This window comes from Xyrauchen texanus, chromosome 7 (genome assembly GCF_025860055.1).
Source record: "Xyrauchen texanus isolate HMW12.3.18 chromosome 7, RBS_HiC_50CHRs, whole genome shotgun sequence".
NCBI lineage: Eukaryota > Metazoa > Chordata > Actinopteri > Cypriniformes > Catostomidae > Xyrauchen > Xyrauchen texanus.
This window is the reverse complement of record NC_068282.1, coordinates 17,123,813-17,140,439: the sequence shown is the minus strand read 5'-3', so window position 1 is coordinate 17,140,439 and position 16,627 is coordinate 17,123,813. Positions and strand designations below refer to the sequence as shown.

The window sequence follows — 16,627 nt, the reverse complement described above, 5'->3', positions numbered from 1 at the left end:
CCACCACCGGTGTTTGGGAACACCGAACCGGTACGCCACCTTCAACGTGTGGTCATCCCAGCCGGTGTAACTGGCCACACTGACAAAGAAATGGGAGAACTCCCGGACAGACAAGTCCGCCTGTGTCAGCTCAGTGAGGAACCCTGCTAGATCCATTGTTGGTCGATCGTTCTGTTATGATGAACAGGAAGGCAGACGAGGGGCGAGGATCTAAATGCAGGGTAGGCTTTATTGGACAACTAAAGAGACAATACAAAAACAAAGGAAACACCCACAATGGGGAAACACAACAAAAACACGAAAAAACATACAAAGGTAAAACTGGCAGGATGAACATTAAAGACCACGGAAACAAGCATTCATATACATCGACGATCGACAAGGGAATGGAGAACAAACAGGGTTTATATACACTGGAGACATGATGAAGACAAACTACAATCAGGTGAGCACAATGACACAGGGCTGGCAGTGATGAGGGCCGAGGATCATGGGAAGTGTAGTTTCTGACAAAGACAAGTGAGACCCAGGGCAGACAACAAGGGAATCGTGACACATGTGATGCATTAGTTGTCCATGGCTCAGACGTCTAAATGGCACACTCATTATGACAAACCCCAACGACTACTGGTGATGGAGCGGTATAATATTGGCCCGGGTCTTGCCATGTTGTTTGCCATGCTTTAGTGACTCGTACATTTTGTTCCTGACATACTGCATGATTTTTCAATCTCAGAGGCTTCTTGGAAACGATCAGCTAATCAGTAGTAAAATTGCTGGGAACATTTGTTGACCTTTTGTACAACATTAACACACGCTATTGTAGGCTTGAGAGAAGGACCATGACAGAGTTGCAATTTAGTATGGTTACTATAAAATCTCATCAATCACTCTATTAAATTTTAGCATTTTACAATAAGGTTCTGTTCATTAACATTAAATGCATTAGGTATCAAGAACTAAAAATTAACAAAATTTTTTACAGCATTTATAAATCTTAGTTAATATAAATTTATACATTTACAGTCTTTCTTTTTTAATTCATAATGCAACACACACACACACCAACCAACTTTTGCACATGTCCAGAGTTGCACTTAATTCATTGTCACTTTATACCTGGCTGCTACCTCAATAACTGCTATGTCCATAGAACACTATTTCATAGTATGTTATGTTTACATTCTGCATTTTTAGAAAGTGTCATCTTTTTGCACTACTCAGATTAGAAATGTGTACTGGTCGGTGCTGCACTGTCTCTCACTGTGCCTATTGTCCTGTTCCTTTTTTAAGTAATTATTGTACTGTCCAGTACTTTTTCCACAAGTTTGCACGTGCACTTTATGTAGGAATGTTATTTAGTCTGTGAAGTCTCATGTGGTTCTGTGTTTGTCCTATGTTGTTTATGTAGCACCGTGGTCCTGGAGGAACATTGTCTCATTTAGCTGTGTACTGTATTATCTGTATATGGTTGAACGACAATAAAAACCACTTGACTTGTCTTGTAAGCAATGTTAACAGGGGTGTAGATTCTGGATGGATGGAGGGGAGGTACCCTTGAAAAAAACATATTTTTATTATTATTATTTATTTTATTATTTATTATTATTATAATTATTTTTTTTTAACGTGAGACTTTTTCAAGCAGTGACATAGTTATGGTTTGATATTTACATATACTGCACATTCAATCATTTAGCAGACCGTTTATCCAAAGTGACCCACAATCCTTTTTAAACCTTCAATATAAATATACACAGCAGAATGAAATGAAACAAGCAAAAAATACTTAATTACTTTGAATTCAAATTAATTTTAATTGTAAGTACTTCTGTCTAGTTTTACCATACATGACTAAATATGTATCAGTGATGTTTCAAGCGTTCTTATCCCATTGGCAGATTTCTTTGCTTGATTTTAGGATATTTTCTATATTAAAGTTTATTTGTTTCAAGAGGTGCAGTGAATAGAAGATCGCTATTATTTTAGTATGATGTTTATTGTACGACTCGTGAAATTACATAAGTAATTTTTAACAGGATGCAGAAGGAGGATGTCCATATAACAACATACAGCATTATTTAACATCTGTCAGGGAGCCTATTAATCCTTCCTGATTTAATGTACTGTTAACTGTGTATCCACATTTGTTGTGAATTCCCATCATTTATTTAGGCTGCTTCTTATATCTTTGTTGGACACATCACAAAAGCCTTTTCTGAAGATTATCCAGGAACTGGCTTATTATTCTTACGTTCTGACACCCCGCAGTCCATTGTTTGTTTCCTTTGGTGTCTGTGTATCGATGTGGATTGTGTTTATGAGTCTGTTTGTGGGGCAGTTAAGCTGTGTTTCTAATTGAATGTCGCTGTATGGTCTCTTTCCCACTGACTGAAGTATTATGTGAGTGGAATACCAGATTTAGGACCACTGTGTTGGCTGTTGGGTGTGTGTGTGTGTGTGTGTGTAAACATGGGACAGGAAGATTGATAGAGACATAACAAATGATTGATGCATTGCATTAAACACTGGTGGGCTATTTTCCAGGATTCCATCACCTTAAAACTTTTACACATAACAACAGGAACTAAAATTGTGTTTGTCTGGGCCATGTTTTTGGTTCTTCTCTAGTGATCACGGCTTGATGTACTGCTTTGTCCCTCAGGTTGGATAACTATCTTGGGGGCTCTGTGGTTGCTGGTGCTGGCTGACATTCAGGACTTTGAGATAATACTTCACAGTGTGGAATGGGCCACATTGTTGTTCTTTGCTGCACTGTTTGTGCTAATGGAGGTATGGCAATACTCATCTTCTGTCAATCCCAATGTTCTGTCATAGATAACATCACAGCAATATCTAGTCATTCTTTACCAAGATGAAAAGACCAACACAGCTGGTCACCTGCACATGTTGTGTTTGGGATTGTTGGAGTGCTGAATAGGTCTGCACAGGCATTAAGTTAAAGCCCAAACTCAGCCCAAAAACAAGAGCCTGAGACCTGAGCCATCCGGGGGGTGCGTAACTCACTGCTTAACCACCATAGTATGATGCATCATTTGAGAAATTAACTAGCTAGTTATTACTTTTTCCCAAAACCGTAGTAACTATGTCGCTCATCCATTGTTCGAACCACGTTGGTTCAACTGTATAGAGCTGTCATTAAAAATACTATGCAGGGGGTGGAGTAATAATTTGTATGGATGTTAAATTACAATATAGCTAAATTACATGTATTCCAGAAAGCTGTTTAATGCCCGAAAACGGCTGGAGACGTGAAAGTGGCTAGCACTATATAACAACCAAAACATTTTGTGTTAAAGCGCTTTCTCTCAACAGACTTTAATCCCTTAAACTGCTGCATTAGTGTTTATGTGACGTTTCAGAATGCTGCTTTCTGCAAAACACCGGTATAAGCCGTTTTCTAACTACTTCTCTAAAAATTATTATCAGATTACTTTACTGATTACTTTATTGAAAAAAATTATCAAATTACTAATTAATTTCCTTTTAAGTTACTTTCTAAAACACAATTAAAAAATATCTATTTTCTCCTTGTTCATTGTTGATGAACAAGGAGAAAATAGATATTTTCTCCTTGCATACAGACGTACATATGAACATATTAACTGACAATTTAACAGTACATTTAACACATAATATTTATTTTTAAATATTCATAATGACTCCAGTCAGGCCTCCTAAGCAACCAAATTGGCCCGGTTTCTAGAGAGGGTAGAGTCACATGGGGTAACCTCGCTCTCAATGGGGCGCGTGGTAAGTTGTGTATGGGTCGCGGAGAGTAGCTCCACATTCTGGGAGTCTCCGCGGTGTCATGCACAACGAGCCACAAGATAAGATACGCGGATTGACTGGCTCAGAAGCGGAGGCAACTGAGACATGTCCTCCGCCACCCAGATTGAGGTGAGTAACCGTGCCACCATGAGGACCTACAGTACTATGTAGTGAGAATTGGGCATTCCAAATTGGGGAGAAAATATTCGTATACCAAGTAATGTACTTAAAATTAAGTACATTAAGTGAAAGTCAGTAACTGTCAGCTGATTACAAGCATTTAAAATGTGATGCATTACACTACTTTTTGAGCCTAAATGTAATTCGATTACAGTCATTTATTAATTTGTAATCCGATTACACCCAACACTGACAAGGAACTATGCATCTACCCACAGATAAAGAGCTGTAGTTCCAACCACACAATTTTGCAATGCAGTTTTTGAAAGTTTGTTTTGGGAAACACAAAATCACTGGCTAACAATTGTTTTGGAAAACTCTCCCCGAGTGGTACAGTCAAATTGTAAAACTTAATCTGACCTGAACATGAAATCGTGTTCGCTCTGAGCACAATCTGTCAAAACCTGCCTTTGGGTACATTTAGGGACAGATGTTGTTCAATTGGAAAATCGATTCATGCACCAAATACTGTTTTTTTCAATTCTAAAAATGCAAAAGGTTTTAGTTTAGGGGTGAAGTCATTATTCAGTTATAACTAGAACCCATTATGGATTGTAATACTCAAATTGCCGACCTCATGTGTGCTAGTGTCCCCAACAGACTTTTTAATTTGACCATCAAGACTTCTTTGCTTAACTGACCACACAAGATTTACAAGTTGACCAAGTTTTGGTGGTGAACAATATGGCCCTGCTGATTCACCAAAAGTAGACTTGCAATAGTCAGCATAAAACCAGGTTGGATCAGCATGGAAATGTATTTGGTTTAAGCTGGTCTTTTCAGCAGGGTACTTTGTATTGTTTAAAAAATCACGTAAGCTAAATAAAACATTTAAAGTGTAGGCTATTGTTATGTTTGTGTTTATCTTTGGCATTCATAAGTAAAGACAGAGAGAGAGAGAGAGAAAGAGAGAGACTGAGATAGAGATTGTCTAAGTAATGGAAAAGTGAGCGTGTCAGCAGCAGGAGTGCTGGGTTTGCTGTTTGTGTAGATCTAATCCTTTGTTTTGTTAGGAGGACAGTATTCACACAAGGAAACCCAACCCTTGGGCCCAGTGGGGAGCTTAGCGCTGTTCCAAGATAAACTGTTTGCCCTCTACTGCAGAGCTAACATTCACAAGGATGCATACTAGTATACGCCACAAGCAATGAGTCGAAAATAGATTTGGATATTAAAACAATGGAAATCTTAGCCGTCAAGTTAAATGTCTGCTGTATTTTTTCTGTTTTGTGGCCCATACTGTAGGCACTTTTCAGCTGATCAGGCTAGGAAACCAGCTAGACCAGCTTAAACATGTCTGAGGGAGAAAAGCTGGTCAGGTTGGTCTATTTGGATGGTTTTAGAGGGGTTTTGGGCATTTTTCAGCTGGTCAGGTGGGGAGACCAACTGGCTGACCATCTAAACCAGCTGAACACTATCTTGGCCAGGCTGTGAGACCAGCAAGACCAGCTTAACACCAGCTGTCTAGCTAGGCTGGGAGACCACCTAGACCTGCTTAAACCTGACTAAAGTGGCAAAGCTGGTTTAAGATATATATATATATATATATATATATATATATATATATATATATATATATATATATATTAGGGCTGTCAATCGATTAACATTTTTAATCGAATTAATTACATGGTGTCCCGCGATTAATCGCATATACAAATATTTGCTGAGAAAGCCCCTCATATAACAATAATTCAATACATAATAATGAAATAATGATACATAGTTATCTTTTATATATATATATAAAATAAAAAAATATTCAGATAATTAAAATGCATTACATTCTTGTAGCAAAAGAGTTAATCATTGATAAAACAATATAAAAGTGGCTTTAGAATACAATGTATTGTTTACTACCATATTATTGATCATAAATCAATCATTGGCACACAGTTCACATCAATCCATTTCACAAGTGAATTTGTCAATCAGCTGGAGATTTATTATGAGGGCTTGTTTAAGAACCTGTCAATGAACACCTGCGTCAGATATATATATATTTTTTTGAGAAACAAGCCAGGGGTATAAATAGTACACAATAATACATATATATTTTACAATAATGCCAAGACATTATATTCATTACATAGTGCAATGGTTTTCAATGCTTTGGAGTTGTTGGAGGTACAAAGAGTATTTCAATAATATATTAAAAATAATTCTCCAAAATACTACTGTGTGGGCACATTCCCAAAAAAAGGTGAGGGGCAGATTAATCTACAGCATTATAGAAGGAGCAAAGTGCATCTATTTCAGGGAGCATGTTTCTTAAATAAAGATTGACTGGGTAAAAACGGTGTAACAGTTTAAAGGACATCTCCTTAACCGGTAATTAAATATTTGTGAGGTAAAGGCCATACGACCTGCGTCAGACATGCTGGTGTCGCGTCTCGGGTGTGTTACGTCATAAAAATAAAATGTTTAGGTCACTGTGTCAAGTTAAATATAGTTACACATATTGAGATCCTTAGTTCGCATTTGAACCCTTAGTAACGCATATCTGTGTTGTTTTCTTCACTATATAAACTGTGTGTTGCCCACACAGCTGAAATTTCACTTACTGCCCACTGGAGTATACAGGTGGTACTACAAGCATGCGATTAAATGCATATATTTTTTTAACACGTTATTTTTTGTATAATTAATCGCACGTTATTAACACGTTAACTCGACAGCCCTAATATATATATATTCCCAGCAGGGGTTTGATTGTCTAAGTTGGTCTTTTCATCTTGGTAAAGAATGACTAGACATCGCTGTGATGTAATCTATGACAGAACATTGGGATTGACAGAAGATGAGTATTGCCATACCTCCATTAGCACAAACTGTGCAGCAAAGAACAACAATGTGGCCCATTCCACTCTGTGAAGTATAATCTCAAAGTCCTGAATGTCAGCCAGCACCAGCAACCTCACAGCCCCCAAAATAGCTATCCAACCTGAGGGACAAAGCAGTACATCAGGCGTTTGTGTTTTTTAAGGCCCTAGCCTAGCTGCAGCTTATCGACTACATTGGGGAGCAGACAGCAGTGTTGATTAAAGTATTTCCTAAAAAATATTTTTACAGTCTTTGTGAGTGTGTTTGTTTGTGTGTGTGTGTTTGTGTGCACATGTGTAAAATTAATGTAGGTTTTACTATAGCTTTTATTTGATCATAAAGGAACAATAATTATAAAATAAATGCATTTCAAAGCATACAAATAAAAAGAACATTGCAAACCAGCCAAATGATCCTCACTAAAAGCATGGCTGGCCAAAATCGCTGTTATCCTAGATCTAATTGTTGGGTTGTGTGGGCCCTGTTACAGAGATTTCCTCAGACCTGTAAGTGTCCAGCTCTGCCTGGCTGGAGATCACACTCTGATAGACCCATCGGCCTACGTTCGGTGTGTGGGCCTTTTACAATCACAGTAATTACCCATGACAGGAGCTGCTGTGGAGCTCTGATGCATTCAATCCAGTCACCATCACCATCACTGGGACCCAGAAACCCCAAAATCTGACCACATATATAACATCCAAAGAGAGAAAAATTGGGTAAAAGACTGGAATGAGACAATGTACATAATAAATTACATTTGAATGAGTTTACAAAAAGCTATGGTGTGTTTTCACATATGTTATAGTAGTGGTCGACCGATATATTGCAGAGCCTGATAAATCGGCCAATATTCTGACTATTTTCATTATCGGCATTGGCCGATAAATTTGCCCATTTTGTCGTTTTGTTTTCTTAAGAGTGCCGAAACTCGCCAGCTTGCATGTGAAGTGACTGAGACAATAAATGACCAGTCATGATTCCGTTTTTCACAGTTTTGTTGTTATGGCCATTGTGTTACTATAATAATAGACCTGTGTTCAACACAGTCTCATTTAAACGATCTGCATATCAGAGCCAGAGAAGACGCATTTGAGCTCATAATGTTAAAGTGCTTGCCTGTTTCATTCCCCCTTTCTCTCCTCAACAGTTCCCTGTTACTTTAACTGTCTTGTCTAATGAGAAAAGGTAAATATCATTTAAACTAATATCATATACACTGGTGGCCAAAAGTTTGGAATAATGTACAGATTTTGCTCTTATGGAAAGAAATTAGTACTTTTATTCTCCAAAGTGGTATTCAACTGATTACAATGTATAGTCAGAAAATTAATAACATGAAAAATTACTATTACTATTACAATTTAAAAAAAAATTCTGAACTTCTTAAACTACTTCAAAGAGTTTTCTTAAAAAAATCCTCCAAGTGCAGCAATGACAGCTTTGCAGATCCTTGGCATTTTAGCTGACGGTTTGTCCAGATGCTCAGGTGACATTTCACCCCACGCTTCCTGTAGCACTTGCCATAGATGTGGCTGTCTTGTCAGGCACTTCTCAAGCACCTTACAGTCTAGCTGATCCCACAATAGCTCAATGGGGTTAAGATCCATAACACTCTTTTCCAATTATCTGTTGTCCAATGTGTGTGTTTCATTGCCCACTCTAACCATTTATTTTTATTTTTCTGTTTCAAAAGTCTCTATTTCTTTGCAATTCTTCCCATAAGATCTGCACCCCTGAGTCTTCTGTTGTACATGAAACTGGTGTTGATTGTGTAGGATTCAATGAAGCTGTCAGCTGAGGACATGTGAGGAATCTATTTCTCAAACTAGAGACTCTGATGTACTTATCCTCTTGTTTAGTTGTACATCTGGCCTTCCACATCCCTTTCTGTCCTTGTTACAGCCAGTTGTCCTTTGTCTTTGAAGACTGTAATGTGCACCTTTGTATGAAATCTTCAGTTTTTGGGCAATTTCAAGCATTGTATAGCCTTCGGTCCTCAAAACATCTTGGGTTAAATGTGTAACCCTTGTTCCCTGAAAAAAGCGGAACGAGATGCTGTGCTTTTGCTAAGCGCTTTTGGGAACAATCCTGTATTGAGATCAGCAGTGAATATTTGTGTAACACGTCAATGAACATTGACCGGAATTTATAGCCTCGGCTGGTGATGATCATTAAATGCACCTGTGGCCAGGCTATAAAATAGAGGTGTCACTAGCGTGTCGTCAGATATCTTTTTCTGCTGCTGCGCTTTTGCTAAGCGCTTTTGGGAACGCAATACCCACACCGCCGCACTGGGGCTGTCCAGACCCCTACGGTTGTGAAGTGTGCTCACAAAAACGCAAGAGGTCTCAGACATGAGCGTGAGATGTCAACTCAAGGACGTAAGAGCCCGGAGTAGCATATACATCTAAACCATAAAATTTGACTAATGTGTGCAGAGAGGACCAGCTTGCCGCATCACAAATTAGTTCAGACATGAGCTTGAGATGTCTATTCAAGGACATAAGAGTCCGGTGTAGTAGAAACATCTAACCCATAAAGTTCGATGAACGTGTGCGGAGAGGACCAGCCTGCCGTGTCACAAACTTGTTCGTTCAGGCATAAGCTTGAGATGTCGACTCAAGGATGTAAGAGCCCGGAGTAGCATGAACATCCAAACTATAAAATCTGATGACTGTGTGCGGAGAGGACTAGCCTGCCGCATCACAAACCTGCTGCAGAGGGACCCCTCTGGCCAAGGCTTAAGAGGAGGCGACCCCTCTGATGGAGAGAGCCCTGACACCTACTGGCGAAGCTTGACCGCGTGCCTCATAGGCCAGGGCAATAGCATACCTCACCCAGTGTGACATAGTCTGCTTGGTAGCGACTGCCCCCCTGTTGCGGCCCCCATAGCAGACAAATAATTACCCTGACTTACGCCACTAGCTAGTGCGGTGGACATAAGTCTGAAGGGCATGGACTGGGCAGAGTCTGTGAAGTCTTTCCTGCTCCGGCATTAAAAACGGCAGGGAGCAGAAGCCTTCCAGAGTGACAGGATGTAGTGTCGAAAAGGGCACCTTAGGAAGGTAGTCAGGATGAGGATGCAGAATAGCTTTGGCCATACCTGAGGCAAATTCTAAACAGGCCGGCAAAACAGACAGAGCCTGTAGATCCCTGATCCTCTTAAGAGAGGTAATCGCCATAAGAAAAACCATCTTGAGAGTCAGAAGTCTGTCAGACGATGCCTCTAGAGGTTCAAAAGTGGTCTCAACCAGACCCTCCAGGACTATTGCTAAGTCCCATGAGGGAGTTCTGGTCCTAACAGGATGCCTCAGTCGCCTGGCTCCACGAATGAAGCGAACGAGTAGAGGATGCCTCCCCAAAGGCACTCCGTCCATCAAGGCATGGCAAGCCGAAATGGCGGCCACGTAAACCCTGAGAGTAGCGGGGCATATGTCTGCTGACAGTTTTTCCTGCAGAAAGTTCAGAACTGAAACAATTTGGCAGTTAACTAGATCTGCACCATGTAAACTGCACCACTTTTCGAAGACACCCCATTTATTGGTGTACATTCTTCTGGTGGAGGGAGCCCTAGCACTAAGAATGGTCTCGATAACCTCAGGTGACAGCCCTGTGTCCCTAAGTTGGTACCCTTCAGGGGCCAAACATGAAGTTTCCACAATTCGCGCCAGGGATGAAATATCGTCCCCTGTGCCTGAGACAGAAGGTCCTTCCTGTCCGGAATCACCCAAGGCGAGCCGTCGAGGAGAGATATCATCTCTGAGAACCAAATCATGTTTGGCCAGTGAGGCGCTATCAGTCGGAGGCAAGACCCTTGCTGGCGAACTCTGGCCAAGACTCCCGGGAGCAGAGAAACCGGGGGAAACGCATACAGACACATTCTGGGCCATGTATGCGCCATCGCGTCCAGACCCAGGGGGGCTGGGTGACTCAGTGAGAAGTAGAGGGGACATTGCGCTGTCTCTTGAGAGGCGAAGAGGTCCACTTCTGCTCTGTAAAATCTCTCCCAAATTTTTTGTACTACCTCGGGGTGAAAGTATGTTTTGTCTGGACAGAAAATCTGCTCCCACATTTAGGCGTCCAGGGATATAAACTGCCGTGAGTGACATGAGCTTGCTTTGGGCCCAAAGGAGAATCCGACGTGCCAGCAAATTCAAGTGGCAAGAACGTAGACCTCCTTAATGGTTTATGTAGGAGACTGCTGCTGTGTTGTCCACCCGCACAAGGACATGGCAGCCTCTCAGATGTCGGAGGAAGTATTTTAGGGCCAGAAATACCGCCATCAGCTCGAGGCAGTTGATGTGTCAATCGAGCTGATGACCCTCCCATTCCCCTTGGGCTGGACGACCACTTAAGACTGCACCCCAACCTGTCAGAGAGGCGTCTGTCGTTAGCATCCTGAAACTACATGACACACCTAGAGTGGGACCCAAGGTAAGAAACCGGGGTCTGAACCACATAGAAAGGAAACGAAGCGATCGGCGTGTAACCCTTATTTGCCTTAGGGGACTGGCCCTTGGATGAAATCCCCTGGCTTTTAGCCACAGCTGAAACGGTCTCATATGGAGAAGGCCCAAAGGAATCACCTTGGACGCAGACACCGTGAGACCTAGTATTCGTTGATACTGATGAACAGTGCAACATTGACCTAACCTGAGATTGTTCAGGGAGTTCTGGATGGACCTGACACGAGCGGGAGACAACTGTGCCCGCATCATGATCGAGTTCCATATAATCCCTAGATAGGTAATTTCCTGGGTCGGAGAAAGAATGCTCTTTTTGACTCCTAGATGAGCCAAGATGATATCTCTGTGCTGAACTGCCAGTTCTTGAGACTGTGCTAGTATCAGCCAGTCATCTAGATAATTCAGAATGTGAATGCGATATTGGAAGGCTTCATCCCCGAAAGCGAACATTAGGAACTTCCTGTGCTGTGGCAGAATTCCAATATGGATATATGCGTCCATGAGATCGATCGTGACCAGCCAATCGTGATGTTGGATCTGAGACACAACCGACTTGACAGTTAGCATCTTGAACTTGAACACCCTGACCGAGCGGTTCAAGTCTTGAAGATCTAGAATCGGACAAAACCCCCCACCCTTCTTGGGAACCAGGAAGTATCTGCTGCAATAGCCTGACTCTTTCTCTGGAAGGGGAACATGTTCTATGGCCCCTTTTACCAAGAGATTTTGCAGTTCTTTCTACAGTAGACATGCCTGCTCCGGTCTTACGGTAGTGGGAACCATGGTGTTGAAACGCGGATGGCGGCGAGCGAATTGAATTCTGTAGCCTCTTTCTACTGTCTTTAGAACCCACATAGAAATACCTGGCAGAAGTTTCCATGCTGTCAGGTTCTCTGAGATGGGTACAAATTTCAACACTTCCTGTTGAGGTGGTATTGAGTGTTCCGTGTCCTGGATTAAGGCAGGAAGCAATGGTACACCCAACTCTTTGTTGGAAGCCTCTATCACCCGAAACACCAAAGGCGGCGGGAGTGAAGAGGTTTCGTGAGGGTATCGGGAGGGCCGAAGTGGATAATACACGCGCCCCATCCCGAAGGGAACTACCCTCACAAGGTTCGGTACAAGACCGTCAGAGTTTCTTTCTTTTAGAAATCATAGCACTGAGGTCTTGCTTGGGCGGCTGCTGAGGGCGACGAGCCTGTCCCCAGTTCCTACGAGGGGGAGCACGACTCGCCACGCTCTGATTTTGATCCTCCCTCCTAGCAGAATCGGGGCAAGACTTGGAGGCCTACGGCCCCACCCCCTGAGTGCGGCGAGGAAAAAACTGCCCAAAGGCTTCCTCGTGGCTTTTCGTCTCATGGAATCTGGAGATAACCGTATTCATGGCGTCTCCGAAGAGACCAGAAGGCGAAACTGGGGCATCGAGTAAGAAAACTCTGTCTTTATCTCTGATGCCTGAAAGGTTAAGCCATAAATGCCTCTCCATACTGACTAAAGCGGACATAGACTGGCCAATGGCACAAGCTGACTGCTTGGTCGCACGGAGAGTCAAATCTGTAGCAAATCTTCGTCAAGAGTTTCACCCGCACTCAGGTCTTTTAGCAGGTCAGCCTGGTATGCCTGTAACACAGCCATGGTGTGCAGGGCAGCACCAGCCTGATCTACCGCTTGATAAGCCCTCCCCACTAGCATGGAGTTAGTTCTGCATGGCTTAGAGGGGAGAGCAGGTTTTTTCAAAGATGGTGCCGAACCCGGCGAGAGATAACCCGCAAGTGTCTCTTCGACTGGCGGCATCATTGAATACCCTCGCGCCTCAGCACCCACGATAGTCGAATATAACGACGTCGAGGGCACGTGAACGCGCAAGGTATAAGGTTTCCTCCACGAACGAGCAAGCTCATCGTGGACGTCATCAAAGAAGGGAAGGGACTGATGAGGCGTTCCCTTCCTTTGGCCACCAGACAGAAATCTGTCCTCTAACTTGAAGCGTTTGGGGGTGTCTTGGTCGCATGGCCAGTCTAATTGAAGTCTGGCCACTGCACGAGTAACCACATCGAGTAACTCTTCAGAGGATTTTTAGTCATGCTTTGAGTGCTCGGATGTGGGTAACTCGAAATCTGCAGATCCAAGAGAATTGAGGTCCCCATTGTGAACTGAAGAGGTGCTGGAGTGCGTTTCAAGATCATGCGAAGGACCAGCCGGATCTGGGGAGAGAGCGAGCGAATGGGACGGACCCGTCTCTCGCTCCTCAGCCAGATCCATACGAGAGCCCCACGAATGAAGTGTGGGTGCCGGCTCTCGGAAGTATGCAAGGCGAGCATGAAGCATTCTGACCGAAAGAAGGTCACAATGCGCGCACCCGCCCTGCACCAACGCGAGAGCAGCGTGCTCTTCCCCCAAACAAACAAAACAAAACTCATGCGTGTCCTTGTCAGTCATGTAACGCTGACAAGGAAACATGCATTGTTTGCTCTGTTTCTCCGCCATTCTCTCTTTTTTTATTTATTATATATATATATATATATATATATATATATATATATATATATATATATATATATATATATATATACACACTCACCTAAAGGATTATTAGGAACACCTGTTCAATTTCTCATTAATACAATTATCTAATAAACCAATCACATGGCAGTTGCGTCAATGCATTTAGGGGTGTGGTCCTGGTCAAGACAATCTCCTGAACTCCAAACTGAATGTCAGAATGGGAAAGAAAGGTGATTTAAGCAATTTTGAGCGTGGCATGGTTGTTGGTGCCAGACGGGCCGGTCTGAGTAATTCACAATCTGCTCAGTTACTGGGATTTTCACGCACAACCATTTCTAGGGTTTACAAAGAATCCAGTATGCGGCAGTCCTGTGGGCGAAAATGCCTTGTTGATGCTAGAGGTCAGATGAGAATGGGCTGACTGATTCAAGCTGATAGAAGAGCAACTTTGCCTGAAATAACCACTCGTTACAACCGAGGTATGCAGCAAAGCATTTGTGAAGCCACAACACGCACAACCTTGAGGCGGATGGGCTACAACAGCAGAAGACCCCATCGGGTACCACTCATCTCCACTACAAATAGGAAAAAGAGGCTACAATTTGCAAGAGCTCACCAAAATTGGACAGTTGAAGACTGGAAAAATGTTGCCTGGTCTGATGAGTCTCGATTTCTGTTGAGACATTCAGATGGTAGAGTCAGAATTTGGTGTAAACAGAATGAGAACATGGATCCATCATGCCTTGTTACCACTGTGCAGGCTGGTGGTGGTGGTGTAATGGTGTGGGGGATGTTTTCTTGGCACACTTTAGGCCCCTTAGTGCCAATTGGGCATCGTTTAAATGCCACGGCCTACCTGAGCATTGTTTCTGACCATGTCCATCCCTTTATGGCCACCATGTACCCATCCTCTGATGGCTACTTCCAGCAGGATAATGCACCATGTCACAAAGCTCGAATCATTTCAAATTGGTTTCTTGAACATGACAATCAAGTCAAGTCAAGTCAAGTGGTTTTTATTGTCGTTTCAACCATATACAGTTAGTACAGTACACAGCAAAACGTGACAGCGTTCCTCCAGGACCATGGTGCTACATAAAAACAACAAAGGACCAACACAGGACCACATGAGTTCACTGTACTAAAATGGCCCCCACAGTCACCAGCTCTCAACCCAATAGAGCATCTTTGGGATGTGGTGGAACGGGAGCTTCGTGCCCTGGATGTGCATCCCACAAATCTCCATCAACTGCAAGATGCTATCCTATCAATATGGGCCAACATTTCTAAAGAATGCTTTCAGCACCTTGTTGAATCAATGTCACGTAGAATTAAGGCAGTTCTGAAGGCGAAAGGGGGTCAAACACAGTATTAGTATGGTGTTCCTAATAATCCTTTAGGTGAGTGTATATATATATATATATATATATATAAACTTTTTCAGAGCAGAGAGAAAAAGGAAAGAAAGTTCTGCGCACTGCCTAACAATCTCTAACTCCTAACAATGGGAAAAACGTTTTTAGCAGGTTTGTGAGACAAAATATCTGACGACACGCTGGTGACACCTCTATTTTATAGCCTGGCCACAGGTGCATCTAATGATCATCACCAGCCGAGGCTATAAATTCCGGTCAATGTTCATTGACGTGTTACACACATATTCATAGCTGGTCTCAATGCAGGATTGTTCCCAAAAGCGCTTAGCAAAAGCGCAGCATCATAGTGAAGCTTTTTTTTAAAGGGAACAATGATTGACTGATGAGTTTTTAGAGAAAGCTGTTTCTTTTTTGCCATTTTTGACCTAATATTGACCTTAAGACATCTCAGTATTTTGCATGCTGTGGAAACTCAAAAACAAGCAAAATATTAAGCTTCATTTAATGAACCAAATAGCTTTCAGCAGTGTTTGATATAATTACAAGTGATTTTTTAGTAACAAATTAGCAATTTAGCATGATTACTCAAGGATAAGGTGTTGGAGTGATGGTTGCTGGAAATGGGACCTGTCTAGATTTGATCAAAGATTGCTTTTTTCAAATTGTGATGATCCTGTTTTTACTGATGATCAGTAATGTCTTGACAATACTTTGTAATTGAATGCCACTTTGGTGAATTAAAGTACCAATTTCCTTACCAAACAGCAGAATCTGTACATTACTTCAAACTTTTGGCCACCAGTGTATACCATCTGAAAATATGCACATATCTTGTTTAAACAGCTGTAATAAACCAGCCTCACACAACTTCAGCAGATCCAGCGTCCTCTGGAGCGCTCATAAATCATCCTCTAAAGCATGTATTCTAAGGTCTATCTTAAACAGATCTCTGTAACTTTTCTATTGATAAAAGGCAAATATCAATAAAACTTGTATTACTGTATATACCGTTTGCAAATATGCAGATATCTTGTTTAAACAGATGTGATTCATGAATTTCACAAAAATCTAGCATTTTCTTCCCATCGAGTGCTCATCTAATATCTTCCTCTGAAGTGTTCCATCAGCCAGAATCAAAAACTTCAGGATCAGGATCAAAGTTCCTCTCATTCACAAATCATGACTGTCACTCCATGACAGTCCAAGTAGGCGATCCAGTCTGTTTAAACTGTCAGGAGATTGAGGCTCGCTCTGGATCCGCATGAGCGCTTAAGTGCAACATCAAGGCTGCGTCTGAAACCAGGAGGTACGTAGGCTGTATACGGCGGTACGATGAAAATAAGGTGCTTTTCAAACTGTTCAGAGACCAGTTTCCTTAAGAGTTCCATTCATTCAAAACAGATGTCAGTTAAGCTGTTAACTGATTAGGCAGCATGGTAGCAAGTCAACTGCCTATGTTTTCGGTTGCAGTCCAAGTTAAAA

General features: G+C 42.1%; 1 pseudogene; it reads left to right on the top strand.

The window, feature by feature from the left end:
* Window positions 1–16,627, top strand: part of LOC127646599 (P protein-like) — a 259,274-nt pseudogene that overhangs the window by 169,702 nt on the left and 72,945 nt on the right.